The sequence below is a fragment of the Octopus bimaculoides genome, chromosome 19 (assembly GCF_046866305.1).
Source record: "Octopus bimaculoides isolate indiv1 chromosome 19, ASM4686630v1, whole genome shotgun sequence".
NCBI lineage: Eukaryota > Metazoa > Mollusca > Cephalopoda > Octopoda > Octopodidae > Octopus > Octopus bimaculoides.
The window spans coordinates 51,070,450-51,095,449 of NC_142946.1; the positions used below are offsets into that span (position 1 = coordinate 51,070,450).

Genomic DNA, 25,000 nt, shown 5'->3' on the forward strand with positions numbered 1-25,000 from the left:
GAGAGAGAGAGTGCAAGAAAAATATTGAGAGTCTTCGGAAGGAGAAAGAAAAATAAGTGTTCAACAAATGAAATGTTGAGAGAAACGAGAGTGTATTCCGATACGGGCAATTATAGAGAGAGGTAGAAGAACTGATGACAGTATTGAAAGAGAATGTGTGAGAGAGAGAGAGAGAGAGTGAGAGAGAGAGAGGGGGGAGGGAGAAGGAGAGAGAGAGAGAGAGAGAGAGAGAGAAGATCGAAGAAATCGAAGCTGAGGAAGAGAAGAAATGAAAAGAGGAAGGTTTGAAAAGAGAGAGAGAGAGAGAGAGAGAGAAGGAGCGAGAGAGCGAGAGAAAGAAGGGCGAGAGAGAGAGAGGAGACAGAGATGACAAGAGAGAGAACGAAGGAGTGAGAGAGAGACAGAAAGAAAAAGAGAGAGAATGAGAGAGAGAAAGCAAGTAAAAGAGAAATGAAACGAGAGTACAAGGCAGAAAAGCCCGAGCAAACTGAAACTCACGCACAGGCAGACAGACAGACAGACAGACAGACAGACACACACACACACACACACACACACACACACACACACACACACACACACACACACGCAGACACACACACACGCATATAGCAATTGGGGATGCGAAAATATGTGTGACGAAATTTGGATGTTCAGCATCATAAATATATTTTGGTACACCATGTTCACTTCGTTGTCTACACATAATTTTTCGTATTCCGTATTCAAGAGTGTGGACGAACACTAGCACATACAGCTACGAATATGCATATCTGTCTGTCTGTCTGTCTGTGGCTACAGGCCATTTCCCTTGCCCCTGTCTTTTCCGGACCAGGCGTTCACTGCATTGGATGCTCTTTTTCTCGGCTTTTTCTACTATTTCCTCATCTTCTAATTATTCTATTTCCTTGAAAGAATAAAAAGTTTTGAATGGTACAACAATGCACTATAAAACAAAAAATAGACTATATACCTGTTGTAATTTAGTTATCCATAGTCCGATGATGTTTCGGAATACAATTCCTTCTTCAGATATTCTAAGAATGAATTGTATTCCGAAATATCATCGGACTATGGATAACTAAACTACAACAGGTATATAGTCCATTTTTTGTATTATAGTGCATTGTTGTACCATTCAAAACTTTTTATTCTTTACAAACAATATACAATGCTTCAAGCGAACTACAATACTCCCCTATATATATATATTTATGTATACGTCTATATGTATGTATATATATATATATATATATATATATATATATATATATATATATATATATATATATATATACATATGTATGTATGTATGTATGTATGTATGTATGTATGTATATATGTGTGTGTGTAAGTATATATGTATGTTTCTTTGTGTTTGTGCGTATGTAACTTGTCAACCGCTGCAGTGGAACCACTAAACAGAACCAGTGTTTAATATTCCAGACTATTTTACCGTAATGCATGCATATGTGTATGTATGTGTGTGTGGATGTGAGTGTATATATGTATACGTGTGTACGCATATACATATGGATATGCACACGCACACACACACACATACGCACATACATATTTATATAGACACACGCATATAATATTCATAGAATGATTCAGAATGAAGCGAAAATAATAAAAATATATTTTCACTTAAAAAAGAACAAACAAAAGACAGATTGAAAATTGAAAAATTCGGTCTCTACTCACAAAAGAAACAACCAAAATATTAAATAAAGAAAGAAAGAAATAAAAATCCGATTTACGCAAGAGAATTATTCGTAAACTTAAATAAATATTGTTGAATTAATTTTTTCTTTTGAAAATATAAACTGATTATAATTATTTTCAAATACTATTTTTTTGTTCATTTTTCACAGCAACTTAGCGAAAATTAATGGAAACACAGTGAAATGGAGAGAGAAAAGTACAATAGAAAATGGCTATACGATAGGGATATGGAAACAAAAATGGTGGCCAAATCTATTGCTATTTAACGGTTTGTATTTAAAAAGAATAAATTGATATATATTTAAACCATGATTTATATTTTCATTTGTTTATTGAAAATATAATAGTTGATTTATTTTTCAATATTTGTTTGTTTGTGCTTTTTTGTTTGTTTGTTATTATCTGTTAGTAAGATGGCTTAACTTAGATTGCGTAGATGGCGGTTCTGTACTACTAAATAAAGATTTCTAATACAAATCGTTTTCTCTTTTGTTTATTTGCTTGTTTTATTATTTATTTGTTGTGTTATTGTTTATTTTTTCTTTTTCAAACTTCTCATTGATTTTTTTTTATCAAATATAGAGTGAGAGAGAGAGAGAGAGAGAGAGAGAGAGAGAGAGAGAGAGAGAGAGAGAGAGATAGAGAGGGGGGGGGGGGAGAGAAAAGGAGTGGAGAGAGGGAGAGAGAGAAAGAGAAGATTCGTGTATAGGTTTGTACGACAAACGTCATTAAGTGACTTTGCCAAATCAGATAAAACGCCACCGTGTCAACATCCATGACACGTGATGATAAATCACGGTAGCACAACTGAGAAATTCAATAATTTACCCAGTTTTTTTTTCTTCGCTGCACCTCACAGAATTTGGAAATATAACGATTTCCTAGCATTGACTTAAGTCATAGTGTAAAAGGGCACCGCATATATCATTCACCAATACATGCTAATGGAAGTAAACGAGCCAACGGGGAATCCATTACGGGGTTGTTCTCATCCTGTTATAAATAACATACAAATTTCTCTTAAATGCCCCCTACCGTTTTATAAAAGGAAAGAATAAGGTATTATGCGTAGGTATGAGTATGCGGTTAAGAAGCTTGTTTGCAAACGAGTGGTTTCGTGTTCAGTCCTTCGGCAAGTGTCTTCTCCTACAACCTGGGAAATGTTTAGTTCTTATTCTAATGAATATTTTATGAGAGGAAAAACGGCGAGCTGGCCTGAATCGTTAGCACGCCGGACAAAATGCTTAACGGCATTTCGTCCGTCTTTACGCTGTTTTAAAATTCCACCGAAGTCGACTTTGCTTTTCGTCCGTTTCGGGGTCGATAAAATAAGTACCAGTTGAGCACTGGAGTCGATGTAATTTACTTAAACTCCTCTCTCAAAATTGCTGGCCTTGTGCCAAAATTTGAAATTAATAATTATTCTAATGGATAGTTTCCTGTGAGGGAAGGTGACCAGCTGACAGTCGTTATTACGCCGGGTAAAATGTTTAGTGACATTTCGTCCATCTTTATGTTCTGTGTTCAAATTCCACTAATGTCAACTTTACCGTTCATCCTTTCGGGGTTCAATAAAATAATTGAGTACTTGGGTCAACGTAATCGACTTATCCCCTCCTTCAAACTTGTTGAACTTGTGCCAAAATTTGAAACTAATATTTTAATGAGAGGTTTTTCAAGTAAGCTTTTTGTTAGCAGAGTAAGTCTATTTTTGTGTTAATCACTTGTGTATTCATTAACTTAAGAATTTATAGCAAATTGTTCTAAATGAATATATCACTGCAATTTCTGCAATAATATTAATACATTTTTACTAGCACGAGGAATATCAGGAAATATGGTATATATACAATAATTATAAATTAACTTTTATCAAATTATTCATGGTGGCAAAAATGAGTTGCAAAACCAAAGATCTCATTTAGCGTTTTACATGTCCACAATGCAGTGAGAATTATATTTGATAAGCATGAATAAAATAAATGAACTGAGTCTATATTGATAAACATAGATGTTCTATTCGGTGAGCATCAAGATATGTGTGCGAATGGAGAAGTCAATACGTTTCTTTCTCTTTTTCAAAATAAACAAGGTAAATGACGAATAATGAAATCAAAGGAAGAGTGTTTTATAAACATTTTCGATTAGAAACTAAATCGGTAAAAGCGAAAACTACTAATGAAAATAATTACTACAATGCGGATTACCTTTTGAAACATGTTTGAAAAGCTGTAAACAACGAAAAGCGCTTGATACAACAACTTCCTTCCATCAAGTCTGTGTTAATCTACATTTTATAAATGGTTTTTCGATATAATTAATAATTTTTAATTTAAGAAAATCTCTTTCGTGTATACATATTCATACAGACACATATGCGCACAGACAGACACACACATACAATATATATGTGTGCCTATGTAAATATGTGTGTATACATGTGTGACAGTGTCTGCAAGGAAACAGACAATTTCAACAGCCATTTCATTAAATATAATTAACATTTAAGATATTGTGGTTTTATAATTCCAATCCAGTCAGTCTGGTGACGTATGTATTGATCATACTAGAACAATATCGATTAGTAGTGGTCGCGGTAGTGGTAGTGGCTTTCATTGTAATAATGGCTATATAGATTAAGGCAAAGAAACTGATGGTGGTATATACTTAAATAAGGATGAGGTATATTAAAAGAAGTAATAGGGTATACAGACTCACGCAAATACATACATACATACATACATACATATATACTTACATATGCATGTATATATACATGTATATATTAATTATTTTATTAATTACTCTATTCGGCATAATAGAATCCTTTGCACAAGCGGAAACGTGAAATTTAGAACTAAAATTCAAGACGTTTTAACGTCTAGTGAGCTATACCCAATCCGCTGTATGTACACCCACACACATGAATACACAAGCACACAAATATGCAAGAATATATATCTACATTTATATATTGGTATGCGTATATGTGTGTGTATATAGATATATAAGAATACGTATGTCCCAGCATGGCTGCAGTCAAGTGATTGAAGCAAGTAAAATGAAACAAAAACAAAGATATAATACACACACACACACACACACACACACATAATATACATTCATACATGTGTGTGGATTATTGAATATTGTCAACATACTAGAACATATGGTTGTTGCAAGGAGTGGAAGTCGATCACAGGGACCCCACTATATTTAGATGGTACTTATTTTTTCGACTCCAAAATGCAAATTCGACTTCGGCGAAATTTGGAATCAGAACGTAAAGCCGGAGCGCTAAGCATTTTCTCCGGCACTTTAACGATTCTGCCAGCTCACCACCTTAATAATAATAATAATAATAATAATAATAATAATAATAATAATAATAATAATAATAATAATAATAATAATAACAATGATAATAAAAATAATAATAATAGGAGTGGCTGTGTGGTATGTAGCTTGCTTACCAACCACATGGTTCCGGGTTCCGTCCTACTGCGTGGTTCCATGGACAAATGTCTTCTACTATAGCCTAGGGCCGACCAATTCCTTACGAGTGGATTTGGTAGATGGAAACTGAAAAAATTCCGTCGTATATATATATATATATATATATATATATATATATATATATATATATATATATATATATATGTCTGTGTGCCTGTGTTTGTCCCCCCCCCCCCCCACCGTCGTCTGACAGCCGATGTTGGTGTGTTTGCGTCCCCATAACTTATCGGTTCGGCGTGTTACTTTCTACTATTAGAACAAGGCCTGAAATTTTGAGGGAGGAGGGCGAGTCGATTACATCCACCCCCAACGCTCAACTAGCCCTTATTTTATCTACCATTGAAGGAAGAGAGACAAAGTCGCCTTCAGCAGAGTTTGAACCCACAGCGTAAAGAGCCGTAACAAATAATAGCAATTAGAAGTAGACAAAGAAGAAGACCTAGTTTATGTAGAATAAAAGACATTAAATGGACAATCGAAGGAGAACCGAAAATTTAAGAAAGATCAAAGAAATTAAGAAGACACAAATGATCATAAAAAAAGCAACAACAATAAGCAAGAAAGTTGAGAAGGAAGAAAAAGAAAAGAAAGAAGCACCTGCCGTAGTTGTAGTAGTAGGAGTAGTATCGGACGAAGAAAAAAGAAGAAGAGAAGGAAAATAAGCTATTAAATAAAATTTCAAAATTCAGGGAAGCATAGAGAAATTGAAGAAAATGGTTGAAGTATCAAATAAAGAACAATGCTTGATCAAAGAAGAAGAAAGGAATAAGAATAAGAGAGAGAGAGAGAGAGAGAGAGAGAAAGAGAGAAAGAGATGAAGTGTAATCTAGGTAATAGTGAAGAAGACGATAAGGATATAATAACAACTGAAGTGAAGGAAAAATGGTGGTGGTGGTGGGAGGAACGGACGAAAATAACGTTTGAAGAATTTGGAGAAGAATTAAGAAATGAAGGGAGAAGGAAAAGTAGAGAAAGAGAGAGAGAGGGGGGAGGGAGAAGGAGAGTGAAAGAGAGAGAGAGAGAGAGAGAGAGAGAAGATCGAAGAAATCGAAGCTGAGGAAGAGAAGAAATGAAAAGAGGAAGGTTTGAAAAAGAAATATTGAAGAGGAAAAAGAAGAAGAAGAAGAGGAGATAATAATAATAATAATAACAATAATAATAATAATGAAAATTATAATGAGATTATGATATGAGGGTTAAAATGATGTAAAATAGCCGGTGTTGGGTAAGGAATTATATACGATAGAAATGCGAAAGAAGAAAAAACGACATAAATGAAGAAAAATTGAAGGGCAAATAAGGAATGAAAAAATTTGAAGAATAAGTGCAAAAAGAATTTAAAACAAAAACAAAAACAAAACAAAACAGAAAGTGAAAGTTGAAAAAAATATTAAAAAAAAATCAATATGGAATATGAGGGCGAAGTCAAAGGGGACCATGTTGACAGGTAGAGCTTGAAAATATTTTGGAGCAAAAGTACTAGAGTAACGATACTATGATGATGATGATGATGATGATGATGCTCATGATGATGACGACGGCGATGAAGAGTTAATGATGATGATAATGGAGTGTGGCTGATGATGAAATTGTTGTTGGTGACGAAGCTTATGATGGTGTTGTTGGTAACTAAGGTGACCACGGTTGTATTGTTCGTAGTAATGATTAGTGGTGATGATGATGATGATGATGTGGGTGATGATGATGATGATGATGATGCTGATGGTAATAAAGTTGATGAACTGTAGCTTAAGTATGTCGAAGAATATGAAGGCGGTTTCTCGAATATGATGAAGATTATGACAACATGATGACGACGATGGTGATGACGATGATGACGACGATGGTGATGACGATGATGACGATGATGACAATGACGACGACGGGGCCGATAATTAAAGACAAAAGATTGACTGTAAGTGAACAGGATATCAGTGACAATGACGTTGATGACAACGATGATGACAGCGACAATGACAACGACGACGACGACGACGAAGAAGAAGAAGAAGAAAGAGCTGATGATGATGATGATGATGATGATGATGATATGACGTGAATGATGATGGTGAAGAAGATAACGATGATGAGGATGATGAAGACGATGATGATGATGAGGATGGTGAAGACGATGATGATGATGAGGATGGTGATGATAAGGATGATGATGATGGTGAAGACGATGATGATGATGAGGATGGTGAAGACGATGATGATGATAAGGATGGTGATGATAAGGATGGTGATGATAAGGATGATGATGATGGTGAAGACGATGATGATGATGATGATGAGGATGATGATGATGGTGGTGATGATAACGTTGAGGAATTGTAGCTTCGAAGAATATGAATGTTGTTTCTGGAATATGATGAAGATGATGACAAACTTATGATGATGATGATGATGATGATGATGATGATGATGATGATGATGATGATGACAAACTTATGATGATGATGATGGTGATGACAAAAATGGCGACAATAGCAACGATGCGAGTGATAATTAAAGGAAAAAGTCTGGCTGCAAGTGAACAGGATATCAACGACAATGACGGTGACGGCGACGATGACGACGACAAGAAGAAGAAGAAGAAGAAGAAGAAGAAGAAGAAGAAGAAGAAGAAGAAGAAGAAGAAGAAGAAGAAGAAGGAATGATGATGATGATGATGATGATGATGATGAGGATGAGGAGGAGGAGGATAATGATGGTGCATTATAAGACGACAATGATGTTGATGATGACTGACGATGGTGATGATGACGATAATGGTATTTTATTCCCAAATAATCTTTTAATCAAGATTGATTAGAAAATGGGGGAAAAGGCTGGACTTCCAAAATAGCTTGTTTGATTTGTTGTTGTTGTTGTTATTGATGTGGCTGTTATTGATACTGTTGTTGTTGTTGTTGTCGATAATGTTGTTATTGACGTTGTTGCTTTGTTGCTTAAGAAATTATCGTCATCGTCGTTGTTGTTGTTGTTATTGTTGTTCTTAATAACAGTCTTGTTGTTTGGCAATATCATGCTGGTGTTGAGTCTGACAATTTTCATTTCGATGTTATTTGTTACACCGTCGGACAAAATCTCTTGCCATATTTAATTACTGCACAAAGACAGCATTCTGGAAGAATCGTCAGCACGCCAGGCTAAAAATGCTTAGCGAACTTTCGTCCGTCTTTACGTTGTGAGTTCAAATTCCGCCGAGGTAGACTTTGGCTTTCATTCTTCGGGGATCAATAAAATAAGTGTCAGAAGAATGAGAGCAGTGACGGAAATGGCGACACGCAAGGAAATGGCATTCCTTGAATTTCCAGCTCATCCAGGTGAAGCGTGTGTGCGCGTGAATGTGTGTGCTTGCGTGTGTGTGTGTGTGTGTGTGTGTGTGTGTGTGATGGGGGTTGAGGTTATTGCTTCTAAATCTCGTCCTTCACAGCCATAATCTCACGGACACTTGCGTAGCCCTAGTCCTTAAAACCGAAGTGCGTGAGTAAAAGTATATATGTGGCTTAAAGAAACATGTATATGCATAGTAGAGAATGGAAAGAAGGAGGGGAAGGAGAAGAAGAAGAAGAAGAAGAAGAGGAAGAAGAAGAAGAGGAAAGAGAAAAAAAGAAGAGGAACAAGAATAATAATAATAATAATGATAATAATAATAATAATAATAATAATAATAATAATAATAATAAGAAGAAGAAGAAGAAGAAGAGCTACTGAGCAGTAGTGCTTATGGCAGAAGAGCGTAGAAATCATATTTTCCATAAAATCTCACATATATTTTGTTTTGCTATAGGTATGTAATTTATGTATGCATACATGCATGTATGTAATTAGGCATGTAAGTATGTGTGTGTATATAAGCATACATATGTATACACACACATACGTGCACACATACATATCTATTCACATTTCATTTGGTTGTAGTTTGTATAAACGTATACATACATGTACGTTATATATATATATATATATATATATATATATACACCTGTGTGTCTACGGATGTAGAAATGCATATTTGTGTGTGAAAATGAACTGAATTAACGATTAACTCCTGTCGACACATTCCACTAGATGGCGTGTTTTCAATTCAACAGAACAGTGGGTACCAGTACCTTTCGAAAACGAAAGTTAATTAACTGAGATCTCAAGACAATAATATATATATTTCCATATTTGCAAAACGAAAAAAGAACTAACAAAACAAAGAGGAACGCATGTAAACCCACAACTACATAAACTCATACACAATTACATACATATCTATCTATCTATCTATCTATCTATCTATCTATCTATCTATCTATCTATCTATCTATCTATCTGTCTATCTGTCTATCTGTCTATCTATCTATCTGTCTGTCTGTCTGTCTGTCTGTCTGTCTGTCTGTCTGTCTGTCTGTCTGTCTGTCTGTCTGTCTATCCGTCTGTTTGCCTGCTGTCTACGTTTTTTCATTAATAATCGACAGAATTTACAGTTTCGTGTATCTTCAATTATCAAATGCACAAAACTCTAGGTCCTTGAGTTACTCTGTGACTTTTGTCGATTATTAACAAAAATCTTTTTAGTTCTGTTCTCTTGTTGGCGTCACTCAGCCTACACACACACACACACACACACACACACACACACACACACACACACACACACACACACTTCAAGAATTATAGACGAAGGAATCGACCGCAGCGTTTATTTTTTAAAGTATCATACGTATTCTAACGTTTTCTTTTGCCAAAACTCTGAGGTAGGGACGTAAGCACACCAACAATGGTTGTCAACTGATGAGAAGTGACAGAAACAGAAACAAACACACACACACACACACACACAAGACGGACTTCTTTCAGTTTCTGTCTATCAAATCCACTCAAAAGGCTTTGGTTGGACGGAGACTATAATAGAAGACACTTGCTCAAGTTGCCATGCAGTAAGACCGAACCCGGAACCATATGGTTAAGAAGCAAATTTCTTACCACACAGATACGCCTGTACCTACACACACACGCACGCACACACACACACTACACTATCGCATATATTTAAGAGACAAAACATACAACGATATTAGTACGCACGCAAGTAGCACAGTTCCTATAAACCAATGTCACACAAATATATTTTATTTAAGCTAGCTTCTATAAAATCTGTCATATCTGTCAACAATGCTTTGACACTCTTTTTGTGTTCTTTGTCTATATAGTACTTAAATATGCTCATTCTGTAAGTATCTTTCAAAGGAGATCTAGAATATATCACATTGATATAAACGCAATTACTAACAGAGAAAGATTATGGCGTTGTCGAATTCGTTAGTTGTTGATCACACGCTATGTCGGCTGTACTTGAAATCAAGAGAAATGATACAAGTTATATTTGTAATTAATATATAAAACTTGACCGTTTGTCTGTCTTTTTTCATTCTTCGTTTTGAGTAAACCATCATTGTATCCCCGTTTCTCACTGCCCTCTCTCACTTTCTCTGCTTCGTGTAGCGTTCACTCTCTTGTTGGCGTTTTCTTTCACCTATCCTCTCTCTCTCTTTTTTTAAATGTTTTCCATCGACTTTCCTTATTTTGTGTCTACGTTTGTTTATCAGCAGAAGTTACAGAGTTTCGTGCATTTTCAGTTATCAAATGCACAAAACTCTAGGTCCTTGAGTCACTCTGTGACTTTATCGATTATTAATAAAAATCGTTTGAAACTACTCCTCCTCCTTACCATCGTCATCATCATCATCACCGTCATCATGTTTCTCATCATTATCATTACTCCCTTCTCCTAATCATCATCATCACCTTCCCACCACCACTACCACCACCATCATCATTATGATCATCAATAACTATTGAACATTAATGTCCCGAGTTCTAGGACATTATGGCTGTACACGTGACTGAAACCAAGACAGCTCTTCTGAATGGGACACCAGCTCGTTGCAGAGTTACTCACTTACGACTGAGAGGCCTGGAGCAAACATGAAATTAAGTGGTTTGCTCAAGAACACAGCGCACCACCTGGTCCACGAATCAAAGCCACAATCATCATCGTGCAATCGTGAGTTCAACTGCCTAACTACTTGGCCACGTACCTTCTAATTAACTACGCATCGATGCAATCCACAAAAGGCGGCGAAATGTTACAGAAATGTTACAGAAAAGGCGGCGAAATGGCAGAACCGTTAGCACGCCGGAGGAAATGCTCAGCGGCATTTTGTTCATCTTTGTGCTCTGAGTTCGAATTCCTGCGAGGTCGACTTTATCTTTTATCCTATCGGGGTCGATGAAATAAGTAACAGTTGAGCACTGGGATCAATGTAACCGACTATCCACCTCCCCCAGAATTTCTGTCCCAGAGCCTGTAATAGAAATGATATTTCTGATAAATGTTTAAGTGGAATTAATGATCTCTATGGCAAACTTGTATCTTCCATTCTGCAATTGCTACACGTTCCCAGAAAACACACTAGCAACGTCTCCGATTTATAAATACGTGGTCGAAATCACACTCATGCACTGGCCATCAAATACACAGCATAAAAAGCGTTCACGACTTATTGTCGGTATTCTACCGACAATAAGCTCTTAGATGCGCTTACGCACAAACACGCACGGATATACTAACATGCCAATACATACATGAATACAAAACCATGGAAATACATTACAACAAAACAAGCTCACACACACACACACACACACACACAAAGTAACACAAAATACATAAAACTACGTATACATGTTATAAATATCTGCACATAAAACGTTCACAAACAAGCTCATACACACACATGTACGCACACACACATACACACACACACATCCACTAACATACACAGCATACATAAATACACATACGTATGGGTATACATAACCACACAGAAGAACGTTCACAAATACACACGCACACAGACACAAGCACAGACATAAAGCAGAAAGAGAAAGAGAAAGTGGGGAGAGGCGGAGAGAGAGGATGGGGGTGGGAAACAGATTTCTTCTGCGAGTTGAAGAGTTCATCAAAGATGAATGTTGATGCTAAACTTCAGTATCGTGTCAATGTCTTCATTAGAATACTAAAACCCAACATGGTGCTCACGCAATTATATAACATATGCAAATGAGATGTCAAACTACGGATGGCACGAAACACAATTTTTTTTCCCCCCTGTTTTCTCTTGCTGGCTGTGACCAGCTGCGATGGTCAGTAGTCTTAGCGTGCCAAACCGCTAGTCAGTTGCTCGTCGACGAAGATAGAAAGCTTTGAAAATTTTGCATCATCATCATCATCAATGTCGTCTTTGTCATTGTAATCGTCGTCACAGTCATCATCATCATCTGCATATCTTTATCTTCCATGATTATATTATCTCTTTTTTAAAGTTGTATTATATATATATATATATATATATATATATATATATATATATATATATATATATATACATACATACATATGTATGTATATATATATATATATATATATATATATATATATATATATATATATATATATATATATATATATACATACATACATATGTATATATATATATATATATATATATATATATATATATATATATATATATATATATATATATATATATATATATATATATATATATATGAACGCGCGTGGCTTAGTGGTTAGGGCATTCGGCTCACGGTCTTAAGGTCGTGAGTTCAATTTCCGGTGACGCGTTGGGTCCTTGAACAAGACACTTTATTTCACGTTGGTCCAGTCCACTCAGCTGGCAAAAATGAGTAGTAATCGTGTTAATCCCTTTGCCTGTCCTTGTTTGTTCTCTCTATGTTTAGCCCCTGTGGGGCAATAAAGAAATAAATAATTAGCACCCGGGGCAAAATGCTTTACATTCTGAACTGAAATTCCGCCGAATTCATTGTGTTTCATCCTTTCGGGTGTCGATAAAGTAGGCATCAGTTGGGTACCGGTGTCAACGTAATAGACTTATCCCTTCCTCCAAAAATGCTAACCTTGTGTCAAAAGCTTAAAATCATTTAAACGGAACACCATCATTTAACTGTTATATAGTCTAAGATAGACGCAGAGAGGATTTCAAGTAAATATATAGTGCAAAATGGTTAGAACTGAAAAGAACCATTATTTGACATTCTACAGTGTTAGAAAGTAGTTCCTTCTCTACCACTTATCATGATTGTACTTATACAAACAATAACTTTAACAGGTTCTTTTTTTCTCATTTAAACCCGTTGTTTATCTCATCTTAAGATAATGAACGTTTAGTTTTACTAACAGGTTTTCAATTGTTATTGTTCGTGTGAGTATGTTTGCATCTATATTAGTAGGTGCATATATATATATGTTTGTATATATATATATATATATATATATATATATATATGGTAATATATATATATATATATATATATATATATATATATATATATATATATATATATATATATATATATATATATATATATATATGTATATATATATATATATATATATATGGTAATATATATATATATATATATATTTATACTCATACATACATATAGATATATTTACATAAATACATACATACATATATATATATATATATATATATATATATATATATATATATATATATATATATATATATATATATATATATATATATATATATATATATATACATACATACATATATTTATATATGTATATGTGTTTAACAACGTCCTGGCTTTTAATTTTTTTAATTGTGATGTTTGAAGTGAAGAAGATTGAAAATTGTTAAAATATTTTTATTTTTATACAGTTTCGTTCTATGTTGCTTTTTTTTTCTTTTTCATTTTAAAAGTCAAAATGCCGAAATGAAAATAAAACTGAGAATAAAAATAAAATAATAGATAAAAAAAATAATTCATGAATTAAAGAAAAAAACGCAACCGGAATGGAGTTATGGATAAAGAGATTGAAAAGTGTAAAAATATTTGATGAAGCATCTGTTGTTACAAACGGAGAATTGAATAAGGAAGAAGGAAGAGAGAGAAATAGATAGAAAGACAGATAGATAGAGAGAGTGAGAGGGAAAGGATGAAAGAAAGGAGTAAAATTGGAGAGAGTGAGAAAGAATTAGTGAGAGATATTTTTGAATTGTGAGAAGTGAGGAAACTGTGAAGGGGGAAAAAAAGTGTTAATGATAAAATGGTGAAGAGAAATTGAAAAGGACACAAGAGGAAAAAAATGGGAGAGACAAAGTGAGTCAGAGAGAGAGAGAGAGGCGCAGTGAGAGGGAGAGAGATGGAGGGAGACAGCGTGCGATATAAAGGAGGGAAAGAGGGGTAGGTCTGGAGGTTGTAGGTTTACGTGTGCACATATGAGTATGTGCGCGCTTGGGTACGTATGTATGTGGGTGTGTGTGTATGTGTGTGTGTATGTGTGTGTAGGGATGCGTGTGTATTTTTGAAAAGTGCGATGTTAGGATTTAAGTAGGCTGATTGACATTGAAGAAAGATTGGCAGTTACAATGGAATGGTTTAATAGATTTGGAAAAGGGGAAGCCAGCAGAAACAAAAAGAAAAGTAAAAGGAACAGGAAAGGGAAAAGAAGGAAGAGAAGAAGTAGAAAGAAAAAAGAAAAGGAATGAAAAGGAAAAGGAAATGAAAAAGAAAAAAAGTGGAGATGAAGAGGAAGAAGAAGAAGAAGAAGAAGAAGAAGAAGAAGAAAGATATCGAGGCCAAAAAAGAGAAAAGGAAAAAGGAAAAAAAAACAGGAACGATGAATAAGATGGAGGACAACGATTGTGTAAAGGGTTTTTACGTTGGTGGTGATGGTCATTATTGTAATGCTTGTTTGGGGTGGTAAGTTTTGAAGAGCATGGAATCGACAGTGACAAACAGAGAATAGAGGGAAAAAAATGTTGTGTTGGAGTGGAAATGATGCCGGGTTGTTTGATTGGTTGGTTAGTTCGTTGGTGAAGAATGTAATGATGGGGCGGGGTGGGGGGGGTGGTAGATTTAGGATATTCTGAGAGTGGTGATAGTGGCGGCGGAACACAACGAGGTATATTTTTTTACTGAGCTTTTCATTATGGAAAGCAAACAAATTTAAACAAATCTTTGTGTGTGTGTGTGTGTGCGAGTGTATGTGTGTGAGTGAATGTGTGTGTGTGTGTGTGTGTGTGTGTGTGTGTGTGTAAGTGCGTGTATATATATATACATATATATATAAGTACATACACACACACATATATATATATGTACACATGTATATACATATATATATATTAGGTATATATACATAAATACATACATATATCATACATATATATGCATATCTATATATGTATATATATATATATATATATATATATATATATATATAATATAAGTACGTGTATGTACATATGTATATATATGCATAAATACATAGATATAGCCCTCTCTTTCTCTATCTATTAAGTATATACATACATACATACATACATATATATATATATATATATATATATATATATATATATATATATATATATATATATATATATGGGGTGGAGGTGAGGGTGCATAACAAAATATCAGATATGCTGCAAAAGGCCCTGAAGGAAAGGCTACGTAAACATACGTAGACGTGAAACACGATGAGGTACTTACTTCAACCTGTACGCACGATAATAAACAAGAAATACACTCACACGTTAGATCAGTCGTACACAAACGCAAGCACACGCATATGTACACATGTGCACACGTACACATACACACGCATAAATGCATAGGCAAGCACACACACACACACAACCACAGACATACACACACTCATACTGAAACGTGCATACACGAACATACAAACACACAAACACGTACACATAATATTCTAAGGTAGAAAATTAGAAAAATCATACAAGACTGAGATGAAATAATCAGGAGGAAGAAACAAAGAAAAAAAAGCAAAGAAAAGGAAAGAAAAGAAAGTAAGAAAGAGAAAGAAACAAAGAAAAAAAAGCTGTTTTCGGAAAAACAAAAACAAAAGCGAAAAAAGAGTGAAAAAAAAAAAAAGATGTGGAGAAATAACGGAAATTAGGAATGAATGAGTTAGCAGAAGGAAATATAATTGAATAAGTTTGTGTGATTACAGCAGGAACAACAACATCAACAACAACAACAACAACAACAGCAGGTACACAAATCAGTAATCTCAGTAACCGCAGCACTATTACAATTGCAGCAACAGCAGCAACGACAGCAGCAGCAATAATAATAATAATAATAATAATAATAGTAATTGTAATAATAATAGTAATTGTAATAATAATAACGAGTAAAGAGGATGATGATGATTATATATTATCATAAATGTTACAACAGGTAAAAATAAAATGTAAATAGACATGGATCTTCCGTCGGTATCGAAGATGAGTCATTCAATTACTTGAGAAATTGAACTGCCTCTTATGTACAGTGGGGGGTTCTAGATACATATAACAGACATGATGGTCGTGGATGGAACGCCTCTTTAGGTAGATCTGTTCGACCTTCGATGACCTGCACTTAAACTACGATAGCAATAACAACAATAACATCAACAACGAGAACGATTATAGGTCTTTGCCAACATAACTTGGCAGTCCTGCTTTAGGACGAATGTTGCTGTAATTTAGCCTCAGGAGACATCGTCTCCAGCTGGCTATACGACACGATCTGTGTCCTCATATTTTCGAACAAGGGAATCTAGCACCCCCACTCAGCTCAAAACAATATCCGTGTATCGCAATTTCTGGGTTATTTCCCTTCATCAACAATTATTCTGTGCTGAAATCATTCTCTGGTATTATACGAGATGAATTATGTGACGACGTATGACTGACGTACGAAATAAAATATTAGATGAACTGTGTTTGAAAAAACGGGAAGGTTATGGTTGGAATACCTCTAGACATTGGTTTTTCTTAGAGTTGACTGAATAAAAATCGCATCAAGAAAGAGAAATAGGAAGGAAGGGACGACTATTGAAACATCAGCTATAATACATGTTAGAATATCAGAGGAAATAAAATCTAGAACAACAAGAACGACAAGAGCAACAGTGACAAGGACAGTATGAACACAATAACTATAATAACAACAATACAAACAAAACAACACTATAAACATAACAATATCGTGAACAAGATAACAATATTAAGACAATGAGAATATAAACGTAACTTAATAACAAGAGGATAAACATGATAACAACATAAACAATCGCAATAATATAAAGATAACAATGCCATGAAGAGCATTAACAACAATAATGTCAACAACATTGTTCACGAAATCAACAACGGTAACAACAACAACAACAGCAACAACAACAACAACAACAATAATAATAATAATAATGATAATAATAAAGGGCGATAATGTGGACAATGGCAACAAAATAACAGTAAATATGAAGAACAATAACAACTACAAAACCAACAACGACAACAGGAAGAACAAAAGCCTCAGCTACAACAGAAACATTATGAACTTCTACAGAAACAACACGAACAACAACAACAACAACAACAACAACAATAATGATGATGATAATAATAATAATAATAATAATAATAATAATAATAATAATAATAATAATAACAACAGCAACAAAAGAAACACCAAAAACTGACACAAGAACATCGAAGAAGAAGATGAAAAAGAAAAAGAGGAGCTACAACAACAACAAAAATATGAAATTTACGATAGTATATGGGGCTGTAGAGTAACCAAAAAATATGTGTGTGTGTGTGTGTATTTACTTGTTTGAGTGTGTGTGTGTGTTTCGAGAAGCGGCAACAGTTACGATATAATAATATTGCAATGAACACTAATTTTCTTTCATGTCGTGTCAATGGAATTCACTCAAAGAATTTGACTAGTTTTCCGCTGTTCAATGAGCGGAACTGATTTGGTGCAGTCATCAATCATTTTCTGTAGAACTAGAAGGAATTGGTGATGGGAATGGGGGGGGGGAGATGAAGAAACAACATCAACAACAACAACAAGAAGAGAAAATAAGGCTTCGAAAGAATTAAAGAAAAGGGGAAGTTAATGAAGAAGGCGAAGGTAAAAACAAAAAGAGCAATGTTAAAAAGTCGGGGTGGATGAGGGTAAGGGGAAAGAGGAGAAGAAACAGAAGATGAAGAAGAAATAGATGGAGAAGACGAGAGAGAAAATGAAACGCGTAGAAGAGAAAAATTTAAAATTAAGCGAGTATAGCGGAGAGAGAGAGAGAGAGAGAGAGAGAGAGAGAGAGAGAGAGAGAGAGAGAGAGAGAGAGAGAGAGAGCGAGAGAGATAGAGAGGGGGGAAAGGAGAGAGTTCGGCGAAGGAAAATAATGAAATAAATATTTAAAATACATCAAAGGACTAAAAGAAAAAAAGATATATATGGCAAATATTACGAAACCCTTCAGAAAATATGGAAAGATTAAGGAAAAAAAAACAAGATAGAAAAAGAAGGAAAAAGCAAAGAATATTGATAAGAAACGCAAACAAAATGGCGAAATCTCTGCTGATTAAAGATGACGTGAAATACTGAATTAAAATAGAAACGGAGATAGATAGATAGATAGATAGATAGATAGATAGATAGATAGATAGATAGTGAAAAGATAAAAGGGGGAGAAAATCAGAAAGATATACAGATAAAGAATGTAAAATGCTAGTGAGGAGATAGGAGGTTCAGAATTTTCGTTACTAAATTTCAGAAAGGGATTATATGCTTTAAAGAAATTGTTCCATGTTAATTGGTTAAATTTAGAAAAAAAAAAAAAAAAAAAAGGAAATAGGAAAACGAAAACGAAAAAGAAGAAAGCGAAGAAATATTAAAATAAGGAGAAAATATCAAAATAAAAGAGCAAAAGAAAAGAAATTCAAATGTTTAAACGCTGCCATTACAGTTAAATAGTTAACACACGAAAGCAGAGCTTACCACTTAAGTTAAATGAGGAACAAATGACAAATACTTCATAACTAAATAGCGTAGAATTTAAATCGCATCTACGTGGAAGCTGAGTTATAAAAGCCGTTGAGAAGGCCTGTAAACATTTATACAACCAGCAAGAAATAGCAGTCAAATATTCCTGAAACTACGCGCTGACTTGTTTAAAATAAAAAATGGAATCCAATAGATAATGTAATCATGTTATGTAATTATTGTTCTTGACCATAGACTGTCCACTTGTTTTGTTTTCTCTATCTTCCACGGCCTGCTTGAAGCTTACAAATTTTCTACACTTAGAACCTCAAATCTTACACACACACACACACACACACACACACACACACACACACACACACACACACACATATAAAAGCATATAGACAAGCTGATTAGGGGAAAGTCCGTGTTAGGGACATTCTGCATACTAAATACAGATGGTAGAACTAAATACAGCTGGTTAGAACTACAGGGTGGTACAGAGAAGACGGACGTTTTTGAAATGGCTATTACTCAATCCTAGGGGAAAGGACATATGTCCGACAGGTGTCATTCGGTCCGTGGTGTCTTAGCATTTTTTGTTTCATTTCAGGTGAAGCCATGGCGCTGTGGATAATAGAGCATCGCGTGTTTGCCTACGACGCGAAGAATAATGAATCTGTCACAGCAGCTCAGCGTGAGTTTCGGCGTCACTTCAAGCTGTGCACCCCCGTAACGCAATCTTATGTTGGGTGAATGTACTTCGTAAACGAGGTACACTAATGAATAGGAGACCGATTGGGGCGCCACGAACGGCACGGACCCTGGAACGCCTTCAGAAGTGCATTACTGAAAACGGACACTACATGATGGATATTGCTTTCCACACTTGATTTTGACAAACGCTAATTCACTACAACCACATTGATAGCAATAGAATTTGTCTGCAGCTAAAATTAATGATTTTGTGAATTTTTCAAAAACGTCCGCCCTCTCTGCCTCACCTTACACCAGAAGACTTGGGTAACACAGGTTTAAATTAATTAATTATGATGCTTAATTACGTAATTATATAAATAATAATGCTTTATACCAATGTAACATCTGTTGAGTAGAATTAAATCATGAATTACTTGTGAAATTTATACTCTTCTGAATTCTTTATTCCACAAAATTAAGATTATTAAGATAATTTTTACCCCTCATTATTGCTATATTTTGAAGTAATTAGACCGTTGTACATTGTAACGTTCAGTCTCCTAGTTCCCAGATTACTATTCAGTAAATTTAGTCTTCTGCTTTAAATAAAGAGGTTGAACGCTGTAGAGAATAATCGTAGCTCCTCGCGCCTGCATAACTCTTCTTCGTAAATAATTTCATTTAACTCGTGTAAATTCAGGAGGAGAAGATGAATAGGAATTACATGTCAGCTTAAAATTTTGGCACAAAGCCAGCAAATTCGTGGGAGGGTTAAGTCGATTACATCGACCCAGTACTTAACTGGTACTTATTTTATCGACCCCGTAGGGATGAAAGGCAAAGTTTACCTCGGTGGAATTTAAACTCAGAACGTAAAAACTGACGAAATTCCTCTCAGCATTTCCCTGGCAAACTTTAGGGTCCAGCTCGCCGCCATTAAATAGATATCAAATAGAAAATATTGCTTATTTGAGTATGTTGTTGATAAAATGGTGAGAACACCGTAATCCGGGGCCACAATCTAGTCGCGATTATTAGCTTGTTAGATTTACTGTCCTTACCTGGGGAATAAATTTAAAACGGTATGTAACAAATATTTAATATTCTCGAAATAAAAACATAAAGTTTGTGCTTACGATAAAATAAATCAACATTTAGTATATATTGTAGCATATAAAAATGGTAAGCTTTTACTGCCACATTTTTGTAATAAGCGCTGATTGAAGTCAATTATATTGTGCTTTCATTGCTAGAGACCTTAAAAAAAAGGCTTCTTACAATCGAATTCCTATTCTTTTGGAAATATGATTTTGGAGCCTATAAAAAATATATTCATGAAAATTGTAAAAAAAAAAATTCAATATTAGAACATATTTCTAAACACCTCCCGATTCTAGTACAAACACAAGAGGATGAAGAAGAAAGAAAAATGAAATAGTAAAGAAAAAAAAATTAAAATGGCAACGATATGGCGGCGGATAAAATTATGGAAGGTATTGATTTCTAATCGCTTTAAAGTCGGTGAACATTGCTAATTATTAATTTCTGTTGGTGAAAAGTGTCATAAAATCGACTCCTTCTTAATTGAATTTGTAGCAGCGTGCAAGAGGTCATGACGAGAAAACATGGATAACTACGTTTCTATGGTGCTAAAGAACACAGAGAATGGATTGTTGCAGGGATTAGAAAGAGATAAAATTCGTTTAAGTTGCGTTTGCACTCTAGTCACTCAGAGAGAAATGCAAATGCTCAGAGAGCACACACACGTGCCCGTGTGGCACAGCAAACAGGCACAGAGTGGTACAAACACGCACATACACACATACACAGACAAACACACATACGGACATACATACGTAGACATATTTATATATATATATATATATATATATATATATATATATATATATATATATATATATATATATATTCGAAAAAAGTTCGTTTTCTGTTTTCGTTTCTCATTGTGTTTAACGTCTTTTTGATATCCTGTACCCATATATGCATGTATGTATGCATATAAATGTAGGTATGTACATATATGTATGGATATATGCATATATTTATACATTATTTATGTTATTATATGATCGAACGCCGCGCATCCTTTTCCAAGTAAGTATATATATATATATACATATTTATAGTTCTCAAAATTGTATGGAGCTGTATTGCAAACTATCTTTGTTCTGAAAATATGTATGCATTTATATTTATATTTATGCAATGACAAGTGCGCACACATTCATATGCATATATCTGCATTAATGCGTGTACGCATACGAAGGATCATGTATGTATGTGTGAAGAAGTAGAAGCAGGAGTAGAAAACAATGAAGTAAACGACAAAGAATAAAAAGATAAAGAAGAAGAAGAAGAAGAAGGAGGAGGAGGAGGAGGAGGAGGGGGAGGGGGACGATGACGACAATGAAAAGAATTAAACATGAAAAACGATTGAGAAAACAAAATGATCGGTTACAGAAAGGGAGAAGAAGAAAGTATAGAAGAAAAACGAAGAAAATACAAAAAAAAAAAAAAAAGGTAAAGAAGAGAAAGAGAAAAGAGGAGGATACATATGACAGTGGTGGATTGGTATAGAAAAATGGTTTTGAATAAAGCCAATAAAGGCAGGAAGTAGTAGAACAAGAAAATGAAAATGATTGACGATATTATTGGCGGAGAATACAAGGAGAAAATGTTTCTACAAGAACAAGAACCGAAAAAATATGCCATGAAAGACACAGAAAATTTGTTAGAATGTGTGTCATAATTTACATTCCTATATTTTTTTATATTGCTTTTTTTAAAATTTTTAACCTAATCCATTTGTGGGAAAAATTGTGATGTGATTTTAGATAGAAGCATGCTTTGACTTTACATTATCGTTGGTAAAGTTTTTGTGATTACCATTCCTTTCTTACAGATATTTTCCATTAGACGAAGATCTCCAACACAAAAATAAAATGAAAAAAGACACGAACAAAAATCATAGAAAATATAAATACCTAAATTTTACGTATAAACGTCAACTTCAGCATAATTTTGGAAGCGTTGACAAATTTTATTGTTATTTTTTATATAGTTCATATATACATATATATATATATATATATATATATATATATATATATATATATATATATATATATATATATATATATGTAATTTATATATATAAGGGCATTACAATACAATAATGCCTCACGCTTAGAGGGACTCCAGAAGTCAAAACTACCAAAATAAGAACATTTTTACCGGTAAAAATGTCCCTCTAAGTGTGAGGCATTATTGTATAGTAATGCCCTTATATATATTAAATTATATATATTTAGGGAAAAAAAAAAAATATATATGCAATTTATTATTTGGTAAGCTGTGAGAATAGTTAGCACGCCGGGCAAAATACTTAACGGCATTTCGTCCATCGCTACGTTCTGAGTTCAAATTCTGTCAATGTCGACTTTGCCTTTCATCCATTCGGAGTCGATAAATTAAGTACCAGTGAAACACTAGAAGTGATGTAATCGATTATCCCCCTGCCATCAAATTTCAGACCTTGTGCCTTTTCCAGAAAAGATTATTATTATTATTATTACTGTTGTTGTTGTTGTTGTTATTATTATTATTATTATTATTATTATTATTATTATTATTATTATTATTATTATTATTATTATTATTATCATCATAATATTTTCCGTGTGTTGTGGTTGGTGCCGACGAGAAGACAGCTGTTTTCCAATGAATGGATAAATTGCACCAGAAAGTACCTGTACATAAACAGCTGAATATTCTGTGATATTGCTAAGGGGAAATTATTAAACCTCTGATATATTTTCCTATGTTACGTAGTAAAGGTGTGAGAAACAAGGATGAATTTACCATTGGGACGGAAATATATGAACTTATGTAGCAATGTCATCAGCATGTATTTTAATTACCAGCTGGTAGAATCATTAACATCATAGTATAATGAAGCATAAGCAAGAAGTGGATTTACAGAACCCTTGGAGAGTCAGAAAGAGAAATATAATTTGATTCAATCCTCCATGCAACATAAAAGCTTTATCTAACATAGCTAGGAGTTTCCAACACTACCTGAAGAACATTTCCTTACAGCCAGTAGGTGTAATAAACTCTTCAATCCATACAATGTCAAGGGCCGTAATCTTGATCTAACAAAATAGCTTTAAATATCGCACGCTCCAATAAGTGTAAACGCACACATATACGGACTTCAACCTACACCCAACTTGTAACTATCGAAATCCTATTGACTGTCCACTGAAAGGATACTATCTGTCAAACACTGTAGTCTATAGAGTCATCCATCCAACACCCGGAAGGAGACTACACGGGCATGATAGGCAATGATTTTAAGGAAAGCTATACACAACACACGCCCTCTTTCGAGTTCAAGGATTAAGAAAACTTTACCAAACTTCCCCGCTTCATCTGGAGACTACGTGAACATCGAAATGATTTTCCCAAAGTCAAATGGAATATTGTTGAGAGGGATTCTCTTTATTCACCTGGAGCTCACAATTGCCACTCTGTTCCCACGAGAGACTACGTATACTTCACAAATCCGTATTCATCAATAAGAATAAGATATCTTAATGTTGCCACCAGAATTTCACTCTTTTAATACATTTCAATACCCTGATAGTTGACAACCCAGATACACCGCCCTAGGCCTAGTTATTCCACGAACAAAAGCAGAGTATATAACCCCTGCTGCCTGTATTGACTACTGCCCAAATGAGTATGCATATATATGCACATATATTTGTATTCATTTATATGCACACTTATGTACTTATATACATACATATTTACAAGCACAAGTATATGCACATATACACACATATACAGGCACATAAATACACCGAAACGCGCACAAATACAAATATATATATTCACATTCAGAAAGCAATCAATCAACCAATCAATCAATCAACCAATCAATCAATTTGATTTACATAAAAACAAAGGTGAGTAAAATACAACTGCTTTACCGTGATTGGTGAACATCTGATATTAAGAAATATATAACCAACAACAACAATCAAAATACTTTCTATCGTATTTTCTGGAACTACACTGACTAACGTCCAAAGGAATGACACCT

The 25,000-nt window shown here is 34.3% G+C and overlaps 1 protein-coding gene across 9 annotated transcripts in view; it reads right to left on the bottom strand.

Annotated features, from left to right (window-relative positions):
• The window catches only part of LOC106882031 (uncharacterized), a 368,620-nt gene that overhangs the window by 16,562 nt on the left and 327,058 nt on the right, over positions 1 to 25,000 (bottom strand). The window lies entirely within an intron of this gene.